The sequence below is a fragment of the Brassica rapa genome, chromosome A10, assembly GCF_000309985.2.
Source record: "Brassica rapa cultivar Chiifu-401-42 chromosome A10, CAAS_Brap_v3.01, whole genome shotgun sequence".
NCBI classification, from domain to species: Eukaryota; Viridiplantae; Streptophyta; class Magnoliopsida; order Brassicales; family Brassicaceae; genus Brassica; species Brassica rapa.
In genome coordinates this window covers 7,659,883-7,671,028 of record NC_024804.2, presented here as the reverse complement: position 1 = coordinate 7,671,028, position 11,146 = coordinate 7,659,883, and the positions used below count along the sequence as shown (strand labels likewise).

The following is an 11,146-nucleotide window of genomic DNA, read 5'->3' as shown; positions in this document are numbered from 1 at the left end:
AAATCGGTATGAATCACATTGAGATCTCATACGGGATACGTAAGCCGAAGTAGACATCGTACACCCTAAAAACCAACGGTTACCCTAGGTCTTACCCTAAACCCAGCACACAAGTCTTTAACATCTCAAGGCAGAGTATTTGACGATACAAGATCCCAAAAGATGTCTCTTTGTATATTCCACGTTCACGAATATTCACAATATAAAAAAAATTAATTTCTTTGCCTAAAACGAAGAAACGAATACCAAGATCTATCAAATAGTTAGATATGAGATGACAACTCATTTTCCACCATCTACATCTACGAAAACGCTCTAACTCCTTAAACATAAATATCATAGTTCATTAATCAAAAAAACCGCCCAGCGGCAGGGATTCAAATCCACAAATGGCCAGTCCCGATAACATAAAAAGACGGCCACATTCGGCCAAGGATAAACACAAATGGCCATACATGGCCTAAGTAAACGAGGTCGATAATATAACATAGGCAGGGAACACATCCCCTTCGGATACCAACTCCATCCACCAACACTCTTCACGGATCAAACTCATAATCTCTGGACATCGACTGTCGGAACGAGCAATTGTTAACAAGGGAGGCTGACTGGTTCACCTCACCAGATTCGACAAGTATTTCTGACCCAACCTCTTTCGAATCAGGAGACAAGGGGATCGAAGCCCACTGATCCCAAATCCTTCCTTCGATCAGAGGGATCATGGAAGCCATGTTCGCATTCCTATTCATGCGACGGGTCTTCTTTGCCAACTATTTTTCGTAAATATACTCAGGGACTTTAGTAAGGTACAATCCGCCAATGGCACCACGACATTCAATCGCCAATGGATTTGTACATCTTGCTGAGCTCCCCGAACTCGTTCGAAAACTCGGTGTAGCGATTTTTCACGATATCAGAAACCTCTCTCTTCCCTTCCTATACGCTCTGCGTGCTTCTTTCGCAGCCAACTCCTTCTCACAAAGGAAGTTCGCTGCAGCCTCATCCTTCAAATGGGCGATCTCCTTCTCTGTCAGCTCAGCCTTAAACAAGGCCATGCACGCTTCCATGTGGCTCGCCTAAAGAGCTTTGGTAATGAGGTGGAGACGCATATGGTATTGCTGGGAATTACCCGGGTATGGATTATGGCTGGGCTGTGGAGCCATCGCAACAGCCACGTCAGGCATTGTGTAGTCTCTGCTTCTATCATTGTTCACCTGAAAAATGCAAAATAACCTAAAACATTCAGAGCTGAAACTTTATATAAAACGGAATATATATTTGCTAATTAAACTAAACTACTTACCTTTATGCTGAGGTCAGTGTGGCGCGAGTAGTCTCCTAAGAAAATTACTCGGAGTTAGTAAAGTCCTTTACGTTTAAAAGAGAAAAAAAAAATATATATATCCCCTATATATTAAAGGAGAAGCACTTAAAAAATTTTCCTTAAAAATCTAATCTGACGTGGCTTCATGAGAGGCCTCTATTTACAAAAATACATACGTGTCACTTGGAGAGCGTTTGTTAAAAAACGCAAGCTTTAAATGCAAACAAAACTTACCTTAATTATTCTTGTCTTTCTCAAAATTAACATTCACGTAACACACCAATTTTTCTTTTCCACTTTATGTTGGTTCTTTAATTTTACAAGCATACGTGATGTGTTGGTTTTGGAAGACTACATAAGAGGCATATCGAATTAGCTCTCTGCCAAAGCATGAAGAAGTTTGTCGTGGCAGCTTAGCCGTGGCGACACCTTCCTGAACCGCCGCGAAGAATATGGGTGCAACCATTCCTACCAGAGCCTCAAACCGGACCTCTTTGTAGCACCTGCAATAGCAGAACAAGAGCTCATCGACAGCTCATCGACGGCCACCGGGAAATACATCGTGGCTTCAACTTGCGTAACGTCCAAGACAACGACGAAAATAACAACTAAGATTATTAGGACCACTAATTATCTCCTTATCATAGTAAGATATTTTCTTCTCTTTGAATGAAAGATAAAAAAAAACAAGATAAACAAGAAATAGCTTTTGATATTGGTTAGGCTCTTTTCTTGGTTTGTATGTGTTAAAAATGCGATAATGACTCTTATATATAGGGTTCTTGAGACGTCTTTGTTTGACTTCTGCAAGTTTCGAACTATGCTTAGGTTTATAACACATAGACAGACCACGCAAATATGAACTTTTGAAACAAACGTTTTCGTTACCACGCAAATATCACCAGTGCATACTAACTCTTGTGGGGGTCACGCAACATGCGGAGTGGCTCCGCAGCAAAATAGCTTTCGCTGAGGTTTCTGAAATAGGAATTTGGATCTGCGCCTTGGTCGTCGTCATAGGAATTTGGATCAACGTTGTGTGGCGCGGTTTTGTAGTTGTTGACCGATTTTTCTGAGACCATCGTAAATGGGATCTCTTTGTTAACCGCGAATTTATTTGTATGTCTCTTACTTTAGTATCTCACTCGGTGGGCATATGGTCTTTGTGAGAGTGCAAGCAGTTCTAGGAGGAATGCTTAAATAGATCATCAAAAGGAATAAGAGGTGAAAAAAGCGGTCAAAAAAGGAGCCTCATGCAAACAAGTTTTGTTTTCTTTCTGTTGGGGAAGTGTCGCTTTTAGCATGCTTACAACATTACCAAGGGAATATCTCTGTATGATATTGGATAGTGGTGAAAGTTACTTTGTGGCAGTGACATGCAATGGAGTTCTTTTTAAATGTGTCATACACAAACTTGGTAAACGAACATGTGAAGTCTATGGCGTATGAGTATATAGCTTATTTTCGTTTTTTTCAAAATATAAATAAACTAAGGAATATTTGTTTGAAATTGATTTATGTAACATGTCTATTTTGATTATTAGTTAAATCTAACATACATAAATTTTATAGAAAGTTGGTTATTATGCTTGGTCCACAAGTATATTTTGAGTCGTATTATATTAAGGAGATTTTGGTTTGCCATAACTAGGTTATTTTCTTAGTTACAGAGGTGAAATATTCTAACCTAATGTTAATACGATTGTAAATATATATTAAGCCTCGCCTCTATTACTCTCCATCCCAATAAAATAACCTAAAGTACGTTCGAGTTCAAGATGGTTGACAATTTTGACAAGGTTATGGACTTGAATCCTTCTTTATACCGTTTGCATATTAAAACTTATGGCTTCTTTCAGCAGTGTGACTGACCTCAAACCTTTCAAAACAATGTGGAAGATCAGGGTCAGGATCATTCGACTTTGGAAGCAGTACTCCGCTGCAGGAGGCTTGAAAATTGAGATGGTTGTGGTCGACTGTAACGTTAGTTTCTTAATGTTTTTTCTCTTATCATATAAACCTATGTTTTTCTATCAAACGAAATTGAAAGAAGCATTTTACTGCCAATGTTTTTTTCAGGGCGTGAAGATTCATGCGTCTGTGAAGAAAGATTTGGTTAATCAATTTGATCCGCAGCTGTCCGAAGGTAGTTCAAAGATATTCATCAACTTCTCAGTGGGACAGTCATGTGGTTCATACCGAACTACTAACCATCAATACAAGATCTCTTTCCTTGAAACCACACGTGTAAGAGATTGCGATTTTCCTGCTGGGGTTTCCGGGTTTAATCCTGCAAACTACCGTGATATTCTTGATGGGCGTGAATGACTAAATATCTATATTCTTGATGGGCGTGAATGCACCTTGATGGGCGGGCACTGGTCGGAGCTCCCAATAATATCAATTATAATAATATATAATATCTATATTATTTTCTATGGTTATATAGTTCTTAAGCTTATAATAGGTGCAATTTATAGTATAATTCGTTGTGTAGCTTGAGGAACCGGCTGCTGTAACCCTTGCTCTTAAGAATTTGGTTGGAAAGACTTATTTGTTCAAGGTTGGTATTGAAAGAGAAAACTTTCTCTATAACCATGACACTTACAAGGTCACTAAGATTATCACCAATGATGAGATAATTAGTGAGTTCGATACAAAGGTCTACCCAAAGGTATCCATTTGAGTTTTGCGTTTAATTATACTTATACCGTTTCGCAGTATTTTGCTTAATGTGTGTCCTTATAAAATTGCCAGCTACCAAATCTAACCTATACAGGCGACAATACCGTACTCTCCGATGCACCAGAGGTTTTTGTTTTTTAGTTTTAATTACTCCATACTCCATGTCTAGAATGATTTTATCTATTAGTTATATAACTTATTTGGTTTTCCTTACAGGGTTCCCTCATCCTATCTGCTGAGTCTTCTGAAGAAGTTGAACGAACTGATCTTACTCCAGCAAACGCAGAGGGACGACTATTGTTAACTTGGAAGAAGCAGTCGATCAGAATTCGGTTACAAGGACTCCATGTACTACTCGAATCAAGAAGGAAAAGACTGAAAAAAGTGGCTACACCAGTTTTTTAGAGGCTTTTTCCCCGTTGTTTTACTCTTATGTTTGAGTTTTCATTTTTGGTTTTTTGACATTTTAATTATCGGTTTTGGTTTTTCTATTGTGTTTTGGAATATTTTATTTAATACAAAGCCTCTATTTTGATTATGTTTACATTTACCTATTCCATGCCATCTTTAATATATAGGGGATAATCTAAATTAAGTTATAAGTCGCTGTTGACCTCTCTATTCTCTGTCGTTTCCTATTAACATATATCTTTCTATTATTCATATTCGATTTAAATTTCAATACTATTTTCTTCAATGATGCTACACATTGTCATTCGGGGTGTGATCTTGCATCTCGGTTTACAAACAATATAACAGTAATATGGCGGTATATAAAGGTATGCACGGTCTTACAAGATGTTTTTCATAAATGTATGTCGTCTGAACATCATGTTAGAGGCCTTTCATAATGGTAGGGATAAGTTGTATAAAATAATCAGAAATAATTCAGTATATACATACTTGAAATAAATTACAAATGTGTTACTTGCAAACTATGTCAATAAAGCGCGAAGGTTAAAAATCTTTTTAAAATAATTCAGTATGCTTTTTTGTAAATAGAGGCTTCTCATGAAGCCACGTCAGATTAGACTTTTAAAGAAAAAAAATTAAGTGCTTCCCCTTTAATATATAGGAGATTATGTTTTTTGAAGGTCGAATAACCTTCAATTGCTTTTATGATTTTTTATTGTTTTTTTATAAATCAGGAACACTATTATTTATTTATTCCATATTGTTATGGTTTCGTTTTGCATTTAGATTAATCTACGAAAATAAACAAATTTCGATGTTTTGACGTAACGTTTCATAGTTTATTAACATAAAGACGAGTTCTAGACTTCAGTTTATAAAAAAAAAACATGTATATTCACAATGGTTGCCAAGTAGTTAACATCTATATCAACATCAAGTCAGACTATACCCGACTCATAAACTTCGGGTTAATAATATTACTCACGTATACTCACATAGTCGTAACATCATATTTAACTGAATCATACCTTTATATTTTTTGCACCGTTTACTAAAGCTACACCTTATATATACATAATCATAATATAGACAATCAACATAGTTTTAGATATCTAATCCCGCGCAAAGCGCGGGTTACTACCTAGTGTATATATATATATAAACGTCCAAAGACGAGAACTAACCCCGTTGCACATCCTTGAAACCTTCAACTCAACAAAATCCCCTACAGTCGAGGGCACCCCAAAATCGGAAAAGTTGTTGAAATCAGGGGCAGAGTTGTTGAAACCCGGCATGTAAGACTGATCAGTGCTGCTTCCGCTAGCCTGGCTTTAAGGTACTTACGGAACAGCTCGTCCGCCGGATTGACATCCCATCGACAGCATTATTGTCGTAGTCATCCACGGCAACCTGCTTGCTCTTAGGAGATCTTGACCTCTCCCTCTCACCTGAATGTCATAGGGGATAAACTCCTCCATATCCATTTCAGATTCCTCTTTGGCCCAAAAAGTACGGTATACCGCGGAAAATGTCTCTAACGGTGCGTATATCCTCGAGAAACGGAGGAATGATGTTGGTCTCTGCAAAAAATAATAATAATAATAAGAGAAGAGAATGGATACGAAATTAGATATTGATAGACCATATATTTTACCCATTTTTAATCATGGTCTATAAGTGTTTAAAGTGTTTTAAGATATAATTATTATGTTTTGGAGTCTATTTAGAGTATTTACAGGTTCAGGGACGTTTAGGAGAAATATGGTGATTTTGGAGTCTTTTGGAGCCTTTGAAGGTGCAGAGTTGCACAGACGCGTCAGATGTTTAGCTATGGATGGAGACCTTTCGACCGTTAGATTGAGCCCATATTTTGACACAAGATAGAGCTTTGAGTTAGCTTTCCAATGCCACCGGCTCCGGTAAATCAGCATTCTGTAGCAGAGGTTATGCCCGTTTTACTGAGGAGTGGTCAGTCTGCCTCGCGAGAGGAAGCTGCCGAGAAGAGGAAGCCACGTCGATCGATGTAGCACTCTGCACGTCGATCGATGGAGATCCCAGATCGTGGGCCTTGTTATTTCTAAGCCATTGTTGATGGCTACGCTTTCTACACGCTTTCATTTTCCATTGTTTCTCTGAGAGGAGAGAAGGGAGGAACTCCTATCAGAGTCCTCCTGGAACTCCATTGGTTTTCTTAATCATTTCTATTTCAGTTTTATTCATCTATTTCATTTCTGTTTTCATGTCTTAATAGATCCACCTGTTAGGTTTAGGGTTCAGATAGGTTTGTGGGATTAGCCCCAAACTATAGATCTGCCTTGTTGTGATATTCATGATAGATTTGTATTCATTGCTTGTTTTAGAGTAATTAACTAGAACTTGATCATAGGATTGCATACTCAAGCACCCTTGTTATCCCATCTTGACATCTATCTATCATATTAGGATTGTTAGAGAGGGCTAACCGCCAATTTAGCATTCTAATAGGGCAAATCATCTCGCGCATAGGCCTGGCTAGAACCCGTCGATCGATGTCCTCAACTGACTATCGGTCGACATAGGCAAAGGTGTATCGGTCGATGTCCCTATAAGACCATCGATCGACACTCTTTCGTTGTCAACATACTAACTGTTGAGACACGAGATCTAGCTTGTTAACCAGTGAAACATGCAACAGCTGATCACTGAGTTAAGCGGTTGAGCTCTAACATATCATGCATGCAACAAATAGGTACCTATAGGAATTATAATCTCCAACACCTGAATAGAAACCCTAGATCTAGCAACCATCCTTCCATTAAACTACTCCTTGCCAAGCTGAACAATTACCTTGTTCATCTTGTTTATTGCTTTATTTATTACTTGCTTTATTTACTGCTTTAAAACCTATTAGCCTAGATTAATCATATAACTGTTTAGATCTAATCGGTTCCCTAGCTCCTTGTGGATTCGATCCCTAAGTACTATAACTCGACCTCTTTTGATGAGAGTAACACTTTTTAGGGTAATTTGAGTGATATCAAATTTGGCGCTGTTGCCGGGGAGTTTTGATCGCCATTAGATCTTGTTTAAGTTAGATTTAGTCTAGGTTTTGTTATTGTTCGAAAAACTCATAAAATTTTTTCTTCTATTTCAGGTACATAACTCTTTCCAGAAAACAATGAAGAGAGGATTTCTAGGTCCTTCAAGGAATGAGCCTGCTGGTTTATGCACGATCCGTAAGTCTACGAGGGATGTATCAATTGACACCCTCCAAGCAGCAACGATCGATAGCGTGAGCCAAGCATCGAACGACACTATTCATCATGTGTCGGAAAATACTATTCATCGCAGTACTATTCATCCGGGTATTGTTCATCATGTTACTGTTCATCCGGGTACTGTTCACCACAATACTATTCATCCAGGTACTGTTCATCCTGACACTATTCATCACAATACTATTCATTCTGTATCAGAAAATACTGTTCATCCCGAATTGATCGACACTATTCACCCGACGTCGATCGACACTGTTCATCGCGGTATTGTTCACCGAGGTACTGTTCACCTCGGCACTGTTCATCCCGTGTCGATCGACACTATTCATGTCCCGTCGATCGACACTGTTCATCCCGCGTCGGTCGACACTATTCATCTTCCATCGATCGACACTGTTCATCCGAACACTGTTCATCGAAACACTATTCATCGCGGCACTGTTCCTCCAATGACGAACACCACTTACGGAGAGACAGAAAAGGTCGAAGCGCTTATACTTAAGATCGACAAGAAAGGTATTTGGCGGGACGAAGAAGGTCGCCTTTGCAGTCTCACGGGACAATTGATTAATGCAGAAGGTAGTGTAATCCCTGATGTAATTGTTGTGGCTGAGACGAATACCTTTAATCTAACAAGTCTATGGTATGATTGGGGAAGTGAGGATCCATTTTGTGGTCTTCCTCATGAGGATCCCAACGATCTTATCAAGAGACTTGAGAAGTTAGCCTCAGCAAACAAGCACGATGAAATATCTGCAGACCACATTATCTGCAAGATCTCCCCTATTGTTTATCTAGAGATGCTTTTAGCTGGTTCAGCGAGGCTGTAGCAACTCGAAGTAAAAGGCTTGACAAGATGATTAAAGATCGGGAGAAAGGAATAATGATTAGTATGAGTCAGATTCTTGACTTCATCTACAGCGAGGAGAATGGAGATATTGGAACACCGACAACTCATGTCAAGCAGCCATACATTCAGGTTCACCATGCAGATGAGAGTAAGCAGAAGGACGAACTGAACAGAGAAAAGCTGGTCAACCATGATATAGTTAAGGATGATGAATATCATGTATCAGGAGAGCAGAGCAAAGTAGAAGCTGATACAAAAGATCCGACTTCAGCATCGATCGACAGTAGTAACTCAGAATCGATCGATATCCGCACTTCAGAAACGATCGATACAAATATTTGTCATCGATCGATACCTTCTACAAGGACTGGACGACCGAAGGCAATTAGAGACTATAACAGTCCTGAGGATGCCTATGCTAAAAGGTCTGCATTGCGTCGTTCGACACTGCAGAATACTGTCCTGGAGCAAAACCCTGCATATATCTCTCTTGTGGGTAAGCATCCCTTTCATGGTCTTCCTCATGAAGATCCCATTAACCACCTCGAATTATTCAAAGATCTAGCATCAACTATTAAATGCAATGGAGTCTCTGAAGACTACTACTTCTGCAAACTATTTTCATACTCTCTTGCAGAAGATGCAGCTCATTGGTTGAAGAAGCTACCACCAGGATCTCTCACTACTTGGAATGACATTGCAAACGCTTTCGTCAACAAGTTTCTCTATGATGCTTCGGCGAGTGTAGAGATTGAGATGAGATCTATGATGGAATATATGGTGGAGGATGATGAGCAACATGAGTCTGGAATGATGAGCACAATAGAAGTAGCTGATATTAGTGACACGAGCTCATCATCGATCGACACCCTTACCATAACATCGATCGTCACCCCCACCTCATCGTCGATCGACCCCAGTACCTCAGAAATGATCGACACAGACTTTTGTCATCGATCGATTCCACTTGAAATCCCTGAAAGATCGAGTTGTCCTCAGGACATTGCAAACTCGACACAGGAAAGCATCGATGAATCAAGCTGTGATCTTACCTCAGATGTCGACAAAGTCACTCTGAAAGACTTTCTGGAGTTGGAAGAATGGCTTCGGCAGAAGCTTGATGATCAGCCCGCTTCAGGAAAAGGTCTGGAAAATTCCTTAAAGGCTGATGACATCGACCGACATAAACCTGATGAGATCGATCGACACCCACCCAACATCATGGATGTACACCCACCCTACATCATCGATCGACATGCATCAGATACCATCGATCTACACCTACCCGATTTCATCGATCGACAACCCCATGATAATATCGATCGACACCCACCAGATAAGATCGATCGATACCCACCCGACTGCAAGTATCGACACCCATGTTTGGATGAACTATCACGATACATGATTGAACCAGAACTGGTTGGAAGAAAAGAACACACGTCTGGAGCATCACACATTCATGTCCCCGAACATCTAAGACCACCTATATGTGCAGAAGAAGCTGTTGGGATTTGCAAAAGAGTGAAGAGGATACATGATCCTGTGAAGATTATGGTTCCATCTGCAGTGTTTAAAGCTGCATCTCCTATCCCACCGGATAAAAGTATGGAGTTAAGTTCTTATGATGAAGTATTTGATGATAATAAGTACGTAGAAACTTCTCAAAGAGGGCTGCGATTTAGAGATGAAGTAGATGAAGGCCCAGCGGAAGCACCATCGATCGACATCAGCAAATTGGAATTGATCGACACTAACACTTCATCATCGATCGATACCGATCAGATACCATCGATCGACACCAGACGCGAATCAGAGCAGAATGAGTATGAATTGTGTGGAAATATTTTTTATGGAGATACCACCACGCATTCAGACAAGTCTGGGGGAAAGAAGTGGAAGAACTGGAAGAAGAAAAAAAGAATCAATGAAGGTTCTCAGTTACCAATTATTCCTCACTTCTCAGATGATGCCAGGAAGTCCAGAGTGAGATTACACAAGTCTGTAGGAAAGAAGGGGAGAAATTGGAAGAAGCGGAAACGAACCAAAGGAGGTTCTCAATTACCATTGACTCCTTACTTCTCAGATAATGTCAGAAAATCCAGAGTGAGCAGCAGATGCTTCTCACAGCCTTTTGCAAAGCTCAAAGCACTCCTTATTACTGAAATGATAGACAAAGGAGAAGGGACTATGGAGGAGGCTTTCACACAAGAATGATAAAGTTTCAAAGAGTAGACATTGAGACTTGATTTGAAGCAAGTTCTCATTCTCATCCGGACTAAATCAGATCTCCAGAAATCAAGCTAATGACTAAAAATAAGCGCTGAGTGGGAGGCAACCCACTGTTAGGTAATTTTAAATATTGTTTATCTTTCATTTATTACTGATTCTTTGTTTTTTAATGATTTCAAAAAAAAAAAAAAAAAGAAGTGTGAACAGTAACGACGATACTGTAGCAAACGCACTGTAGCAAGATATCGAGCGACACTGTAGCAGAAAATCGAGAGCTACTGTTCATCGAAAAAAAAATTTATTAATTATTAGTTAATTAGTTTTATTAGTTATATATTACTAACTTTTAGACTTTTAGTATTTTATTTATGTTAGGTACAAGGA

The 11,146-nt window shown here is 39.2% G+C and overlaps 1 pseudogene; it reads right to left on the bottom strand.

The window, feature by feature from the left end:
* Positions 1-323: 323 nt before the first annotated feature.
* On the bottom strand, positions 324-6,699 carry LOC117128989 (annotated as a pseudogene).
* Positions 6,700-11,146: the final 4,447 nt, after the last annotated feature.